Below are 8,687 nucleotides of genomic sequence, written 5' to 3' on the forward strand. Positions count from 1 at the left end.
AGTTCCCGGGTAGCTCAGTTGGCAGAGCGTTGGTACGTTAAACCAAAGGTCCCGGGTTCGATAACCGGCCCCGGAACAATTTTTCCCTCGAAATTATTCAAATCAACTTTACAGGGAGTTATACCTGAAATCTTGATTTGCATAATACACGTCACTGTTCGTTAACAGAAAACCACAATGTAAGTCACACGGAGTTAGTGTGCACTCGAAGTTGGTTGCTTGACAGTTGTCAGCCCACTTTGAGGTATGTGGATATAGAGGGAGGAATTGGATCGGTGTCGGGTAGAGTTCCCGGGTAGCTCAGTTGGTAGAGCGTTGGTACGTTAAACCAAAGGTCCCGGGTTCGATACCCGGCCCCGGAACAATTTTTCCCTCGAAATTATTCAAATTAAGTCTATTTTGAACGATAGTTATTAATAGTTAACGGTTGTGGAGTTTATTATATAGTAGAAATGAGGTTATAGATATCAGTAATGAGGAATGTTAGCCTACATCCGAAATTCAAACGTATATTTTATTTATCATTTAAAAATAAATACACATGAAATTGTTGAAAAAATTTAATGGCTTTCGAGTTTATAAAAAATATGTGTAAGTAATAAGAAATTTGTAGTTTAAGAAATAATTAATACTTGATATGTGCCGCATGTATATTTGTAAAGTTATTCTATCTCTCACTTTCATTTAATAATAATCCGTGGCGCTACAGCCCGTGAAGGGCCTAGACCGACCAGCCGGCTGCTGGCCTCACGCCCACATGTCGAAGCAGAGGTGGACGATCATCCAACCAGAATGGAGGTATCGTGTGGTTAGCACGATGATCCCCCCAGCCGTTATAGCTGGCATTCGCAACCGGATTTCGCTACCTATCGTAGCTCCCCAAGTGCATCACGATGCTGGGTGGGCACCGGTCCCATACACTGGCCGAAATTTCATGAGAAAATTTCTTCCCCCATGAGGACTCGAACCAGCGCACATTCCGTAACATGAGTCCTAGGCAGGATGCCTTAGACCGCGACGCCATGGCGTGGGACCTCACTTTCATTTGGTCACGAAATAACATAAAGAAAATCAGACAATTCCCGTGCGTGGTGTGGGAGGTTATAAAGGTTTCAATTACATTCCTCATATCGAATTCAGTTACAATTTTTTCCCACGTCTTTTCTTTAGATTTTGGAGTAACACACTAGGCCTTTTTATTTCCAATAATGTTTACATATTTTAACAGAATTATACCTAACAGTTTCACTTTTTGCGGGAAATTTGCAGGTCGTTGTTTCTTAGCAACATTCTCATCCATAATATACTCATTCCGTGCAGTCACTACACTTGTCACGCAGTGGCGGCTCGTGACGTAAAAGGTGCGTGAAGCAGTGTTAGGTTGACTTCTAATTTTATAACAAAAACCATGTATAGGCTTATGTATATTAAATAGTCGTGCAGTCCAGTGGCGTAGCATGAATTTTGAGCAGGGGAAGCTAACTCAACTTGTCTTTCATGTATGAGGAAACATATTGCAAAAATATAGTCTTAAAATAAACAGTAGTCGATGTCAAGTCAGCAGTCCAAAGATTGTTGGAACCTCATAAGTAACACCAATAAGGCATCACCTCAAATGGTAGTAAAATATGATTCCATGGTTTACACATATCTCTAACAAATAGACACGTATATGTATAATTTAACATTAGCTCATATTTAGAGAAACCACAATATTAACTGTCAATAGATACAGTGTTAGTATAATTACATCAATCAACGTTAAAAGCCACCGGCGTAGCTCTGTCGGTTAAGGCGCTTGCCTGCCGATCCGGAGTTGCGTTCAGGCGCTGCTTCGATTCCCGCTTGGGCTGATTACCTAGTTGGGTTTCTTCCGAGGTTTTTCCCAAACGTAAGGCAAATGTCAAGTAATCTATGGCGAATCCTCGGCCTCATCTCGCCAAATACCGTCTTGCTATCACTAATCCCATCGACGCTAAATAACCTCGTAGTTGATACAGCGTCGTTAAATAATCAAGTAAAAAAATCAACGTTAAAATCTTTATCAGAATATTATTTTTGACTACATAAATTAGTGTGAGGAACTGTTATTTCATTCATAATTATTATATCAGCCACAGTGCACACTAACACTTCAACTGAACACAACTCACGAAAGGGATAACTCGGAAGCTAATTCTATCCAATGCTAAAGCTAGCTTCTTGCGAGCCTTGCGACCAGGGTAGTTTAGTTAGAAAGGGATGGAAAATCTGCGGGGTGGGTTAACAGAAGAATGTGTGAAAGAAACGAGTCTGTGGAGGGGATTGTAAGCTGGTGTGTGCAGGCTTCATGTTTACTGCTGCATCACAAATCATCCTGAGCTGCCGCATCACAACATTTAAGACGTACATATAAATTGTATTAAAATTAATAAATAATTTTGTTCATAAACGGCAGTTTATTATGGAGTTATTAACTGGGGAAGCTGAGCTTTTTAGCTTACATTGACGCTACGCCACTGGTGCAGTCCACCCAAGCAACCCAAGCACGGCTTGGGCAGCACTAATTGATTATAGAAAGAATCACGATATCTACGTAAATCCATGGCCAAACTTTCTGTTTATTTAATCATAAAGTCCTGAAACGTTTCTAAATAGTACATACATATATCAAACCTGGTTTATAGGAAAGAAGACAGATGTACAAATACGACTGCAAATCGGTAGTGCCATAGATATAAACATAGTGTATCAGTATCTATTAAAAATTGAAGATAGCATTACAGGCATATATATGACTGTCTCATCATCAATAAATTCGATGTTTTCGCCCGTACTTGTGTCATTTACAGTCTTAAAATTTCTGTAAAAGTCATGATAAACAGGAGGAATTAGTGGTAAGAGTTTCATTAGGTCATTATACTTGGACAGCTTGATGCAGTGGCCACTTGGGTACCTGAGGTTCAAAGTGATCACTGTGCTTGCTTGTCGACCCCTTCTTTTTGTGTTTATTTCATCCACTCATCTTGATGGCCATACGTATAACTGAGTCCAATAATCTCAGGTTCATCTTTATACAATGGCGTTCATACAAATTAAACATTTCCTGAAAAGAGTGGACACTTGAGATGTACGTCTTATTTGGGGTTCTTGATCTGCTGTAATGTGATTGGAACTTTGGAAATGACCGATGTGTTTCCTGATCTCTTCTTTGTCCTCATCTTTGATTTTGTGTGGCCGACTCCTATGCCTAACTCGCTGATCTTGCGAAGGTGCGAGACATGCCGTCTTTGGAGACGTTGGTGTCATATGTGTTTTCACCTAGAACGGGGAAACCGCGTAAAACTCACACAGGAAACACGTATAATAATAATAATAATAATAATAATCATCCTTCACGAATTAGGCCTCTGTAGACCTGTTTCGGCCCCATCTAGCAGTCTTCTTAACGGTCTTATTCCTCAAACAAGCAGTATAAGGAATAATAATAATAATAATAATAATAATAATAATAATAATACTAAATAATAATAATACTTGATAACAATGATGATGATGATAATAATAATAATAATAATAATAATAATAATAATCATCATCCTTCACGAATTGGGCCTCTGTAGACCTGTTTCGGCCCCATCTAGCAGTCTTCTTAATTGTCTTATTCCTCAAACAAGCAGTATAAGGAATAATAATAATAATAATAATAATAATACTAAATAATAATAATACTTGATAACAATGATGACGATGATAATAATAATAATAATAATAATAATAATAATAATAATAATAATAATAATAATAGGCGTACCTCGTAGTGTTCGCAGTCTCCGTACTGTCACATAAAATATTGACAACAGGGCTTTCTGGCACACAGAAACTCGCCGATTGTTAATAGGATCACAGTACTTGTAAGTCCAGTTTCTTTGCGAATAGTCTGAATTCACTCTGTATTTTTATAAGCCCTCTTCTTCATACATTTTTCAATAAGGCCAAAAAGCTAGGTGTTCAGTGTGTTGTAGTCCCCCATATCATAGAACTCCATAAAGAGCGTGCCTTTTTGTTTGGTGGTAAGGCTACTGTAAGTGTATTGGCATACCGACTAGGGGATTCGACAACACGAGACCAAATTCACCCTACACTTTTTAACACGTGCTTGTGCGTTGAATTTATATATTCCTCCCCTCTATTTCTACATATTTTTCGTTTATTCTTCACCCAATCCTGGGAAGTTCGTGATCGTTTTCTAGCTTTCACAGCAGCAACAACTTAGCCACTCCACTCGTTACGGATGCCATTCTGAGACTGGTTGGGATATGCCGATCTTCCACTAGGCTAGAGCGCGGCAAGCAGTTTTGCAGAAGCAAAGAATACAGATTACAGCCAAACGACATATCCCAACACAACAACTCGTTTCTCAACATGTTACTAGATCATAGCAGTGTACAATTCTAGTGAAACATGCATTTTGACGGCGGGTTGGGATCTGCCGTTTTTCCACTGAGGTACTCAATTGTAAGTCGCGTGATGGGGCATATACAATGCACATACTGGGTCCCGAGCTGGCAGCTACGTGCCAGCGCCAGCAATGCTGAATGCAGATTATAATATATGTCTAATTTTATGAACTAAAAGAATTGAAAGTGATGGGTAAAAACTATGTTTCTAATAGAAAAAATAAATGTTTTAGGCTATATTTAAATACATTTTTAATAAATGAAGTTTTAGGTACTAAATACGTAAGTTGACTATTCTGTTGGTGAGCATAGAAGGGACAGCGGTTTGACGAGGTTTTCGGTGCTTGCGGGGAAGTGAAAAGCAAGGTCCGTGGACTGTCGGTCGCTCTCGCTCTCACAGGTCCCTTCGTAACAGCCTTTAAAGAGAAAGTGAAGGCGTTGTAAATCTGTGACGTCATCATGGGGAGACGCTTCGCTGTCAACCCCTCGGCTTGCGCTGTCTTTATTAGTAGTTACTGGAATTTAGAAAACGCAGGGTGTGTTTGTGATTTTGTATAGACCTTCATAGTGTGCTGTTTATAATAGGCCTATATTGTTACTATTATAGCATGAAAAATGCCAAATTGTGCGGTGAGCAAGTGTCAGAAACTAAAGGCTCGAGTGCTATTTATCACACGTTTCCCTCTGATCCAAAGCTCCGAAAGTTTTGTAGTAATTGTTATCGAAAAGGTGAATTTAATCTTGAAACTGCGCGTATTTGTTCCGAACATTTCACATCTGATTCCTATGAGCGTAATTTGAAAGCCGAGCTTTTGAACATAGGCTACCAGCAAAGAAAAAATTGAAATTAAACGCCCAACCATCGCTGAATTTACCGAATTTACCAATGTGCTATGTGAAAAACAGTGAGATAAACAGCGCTAGAAGTAAACGTGTAGAAGAGAGAACTTGCACAAAAAAACTTTTGTCTGACGTAAGTGAACCATTAGATGCAAAAACAACAATGCGGCAGGACGATCCATTGGGTGTGTTATCTTTCGTCTGTTCATTGGAAAATGAGGGGCTGGAACTCAAAAAAGAAGATGAACTACGTATAGAAAATGAAAAACTTAAATTAGACATTGAGAAGTTAGAGTCGAAATTAAAAGCATTACAAATAAAATATAAAACGCAAGCATTTTAGGGTCAACCAAAATTCACAACGACAAAGATAGTGTTTAAATCGCTTAGTAAATGGAAAAGTAAAACATTTATTAGCTAAAGTGTTCACTGCAGGGCAAATGAAAATGCTTATTAGCGGGAAAAGAAAGCAAAGATGGGAAGAACAACACATAATTCCGGCATTAGCTCAGCGAGCAATTAGTGATAAACTGTACAATCATTTGAGATCACAGGTGGGAATTCCTCTACCAAGCGTTGCTACCCTGCAGCGTCGGACAAAAAAAAAAATGCCCTTTTTCTCCTGGTATACTTCACCGGTACTGAAGATTTTAAAAGAGCAGGGGCTGTCTTTGAGCGAAATGGATAAGTTATCAGTGTTACTATTTGATGAGATGAATGTCAATGGTGTAATTTGTTACGATCACGGGAACGATTCGATATTGGGCCCTCACAGAAATGCTCAAATCGTGATGATCCGAGGACTGACAGGTGAGTGGAAGCAGCCCATCTATTATGATTTCGATAAAACAATGAACAGAGAGCTACTGTTCGAAATTATAACAGAAATTGAAGTGGCAGGTTTCAGAGTAGTTGCAATTGAAGCCATGACTTTCATAAGTGCACAAGTCCACTTTTTGGCACTATATGAGTTATAATCGTCGATTTCTTGGTAAAAGTGACCAAGTCCAAAATGCAATATTGTTGGGAAAAGGCATTTAAAGATTTAATGATCCATTCAAAGATAACTGTACTTCATTAGATGTTAGTAATAAGTTATTTTAAAGGTAAATGTGCTATATTTTTAGTTTTTAGTATAAAATTATGTCTTATATTTTCATAATGCTTGGAAGCCTTGGAATGTGACTTGGTCACTTTTACCAAGAAACCGACGATATATCGTTGCATTCGTCTCACTGAGCTCTATCGTATGACATTCAAAACAACACAAATTTCGAGGCTTTTCACTGGTGAGTTTCATACCAACACAAGTCCAGGAACTTGTGTTGTTATGGAAATCAGACAAGCATCGTGCGCTCTGCGTGACTGCGCATCATAACAGCACATGTTTTCCCCGCGCCATGCCAAGTGCCGTTGTTAGCAGTCAGCAGCTGATCAGTGTTTTGCGTGCCTTTAAGATTGATTTTGAGTTTAAAAGCTAAAAATTATGGGTCATCTTCAATAAAATTATAATTCAGAAATGAATGAAATGTCAGACACGATGTGCCTGTGCCCAGGAAGAAATCACGACCAATTGAGTGGAAGAGAAACGTTCACAAACAAAAATTCACATGCGGCGAACGTGTGTTAAATTCTGTAGGAAATGAAATGCCGAAAAGAGTGACAGGCTCAGGCTGCAAGTAAGTCAGTTATTTGTATTATTGTTATATTCGTTAATTAAATTATAGGTGATCGTATAACTGAAATAGGTTATAGTTATAAAAAATAAATAAATCTGTAATGTTTCAAAAGCGTGCAACATACTTTAATGGTTCTTTACAGGCGCAGACGGAAATCCATGGCATCCTTTTCCGACGCATTTAAGAGAGAGGTTCTCAGGAAATTCAACGCTATGTCCACAAAAGACATCCAAGATACATACTTAGCTGGTGTGATATCTGTATCTGTTCCGCATAAGACGTAGAAATAGGTTAGAGTTTTTAGTGAAGGAAGGAGGAAGTGAACATGGCCTCTCAGAAGCAATAGCTTTTTATTATATGCAAAACATTCCGTATCCCCATATTCCAATAACATAAATGTTTTATGGGAGGCAGCTCTGGCTGTATATTTTTGGGATACATACATTCTCAACTGGTGAGTGTAGCATTTACCCCTACACATAGTTGATCGGGAAAAAGGGCCTAAATGAAGTGACATCTTTTCTACGTCATTACATTGACAACATGGACATTAATGTGAGAAATCTGTATATATTCACTAATGCTTGTACATTATAGAACAGAAATAACACATTAATCAAATACCTTAGTCATTTGACTGAACAGGGTAAAATTGACTAGGCTACATTCTCATGTTTACCTCACTAAAGGTCATTCTTATATTGCATGTCATATACATGCTGAGGACTGGATAAGCATAATAAAGAACCCATCTAAAAATATTGAAGTATGTGATGTTTAACAGCCCATGATCAAGGATTATAAGATTGTGTTCAGCAAGATGAAGGAACCTATTAAAGTGGCTAAAAAGCAAGAGGAGTGGAAGGTGACTACTTACAGGATTATTTAATACAGATCGAACTTCATTACTGTGAGCAAGAACTCTAGTGGTTTAATGACAGAGACATTCTTAATGAAAGGAAACACAAAGTTTGCTGAAACCATACTGAAGAAAGTATACGATAAAGAAATTCCTCTGTAATCTGCAAAAGCCAGGGACATTTCTAAATATCTTGCTTCTGTTCTTCCTGAAAAACAATCTTGTTTTCAAACACTGTGTGATAAATATGGCAAAGAGCAGATTCCTAATGCTTACGAATCAGAAAGTGAGGTGTGGGATTCAGATTAAGATATCTAAATGAGAGTAATGTCTGTTTTTCATATTACATTGCAAATAAAAAGTAGCTGAATATAGGCCTACACATATTGATAGTATCAAATATTAACACTTTTCCTTGCACCTTAAAAGAGTTGATTCCTCTACCCATTCGATACTGTAATCATTCCAATCTCTTGACATAGACTAATGAGTTTCATAACAGCACAAGTCCAACAAATTCATTAATAAAATTATAACAAACTACAAATAGTAAATTAATTTCTGAATAATTATAACAAATATAATGAGCCAGAATTTGTGTACTATAAAAATCAACATATTGGCACATCATTTTCAAAAGTTACGAAGTTTTTATTGATTTTCTCAAAACTTACTTGACTGGACTTGTACACTTATGAAAGTCATGGCTTCAATTGTTTCTGATCCGAGTGGCGGCAATAGAAGACTGTGGAATGAGTTACAAATAAATATAAATCAAACCTGCTTTTCAAACCCTGCTCCCGACGAGAATATTTGGGTTTTTGCAGATTTGCCCCACCAGATTAAGTTATTAAGAAACCATTTTATTGA

The 8,687-nt window shown here is 37.8% G+C and overlaps 1 non-coding gene across 1 annotated transcript; it reads left to right on the plus strand.

Annotated features, from left to right (window-relative positions):
• The first annotated feature begins 289 nt into the window (after nucleotides 1-289).
• On the plus strand, nucleotides 290-362 carry TRNAN-GUU (transfer RNA asparagine (anticodon GUU)). The gene has a single exon. It is a non-coding gene; the product is annotated as a tRNA-Asn (tRNA).
• The last annotated feature ends 8,325 nt before the right edge of the window (nucleotides 363-8,687 follow it).

Source organism: Periplaneta americana, chromosome 15 (genome assembly GCF_040183065.1).
Source record: "Periplaneta americana isolate PAMFEO1 chromosome 15, P.americana_PAMFEO1_priV1, whole genome shotgun sequence".
NCBI lineage: Eukaryota > Metazoa > Arthropoda > Insecta > Blattodea > Blattidae > Periplaneta > Periplaneta americana.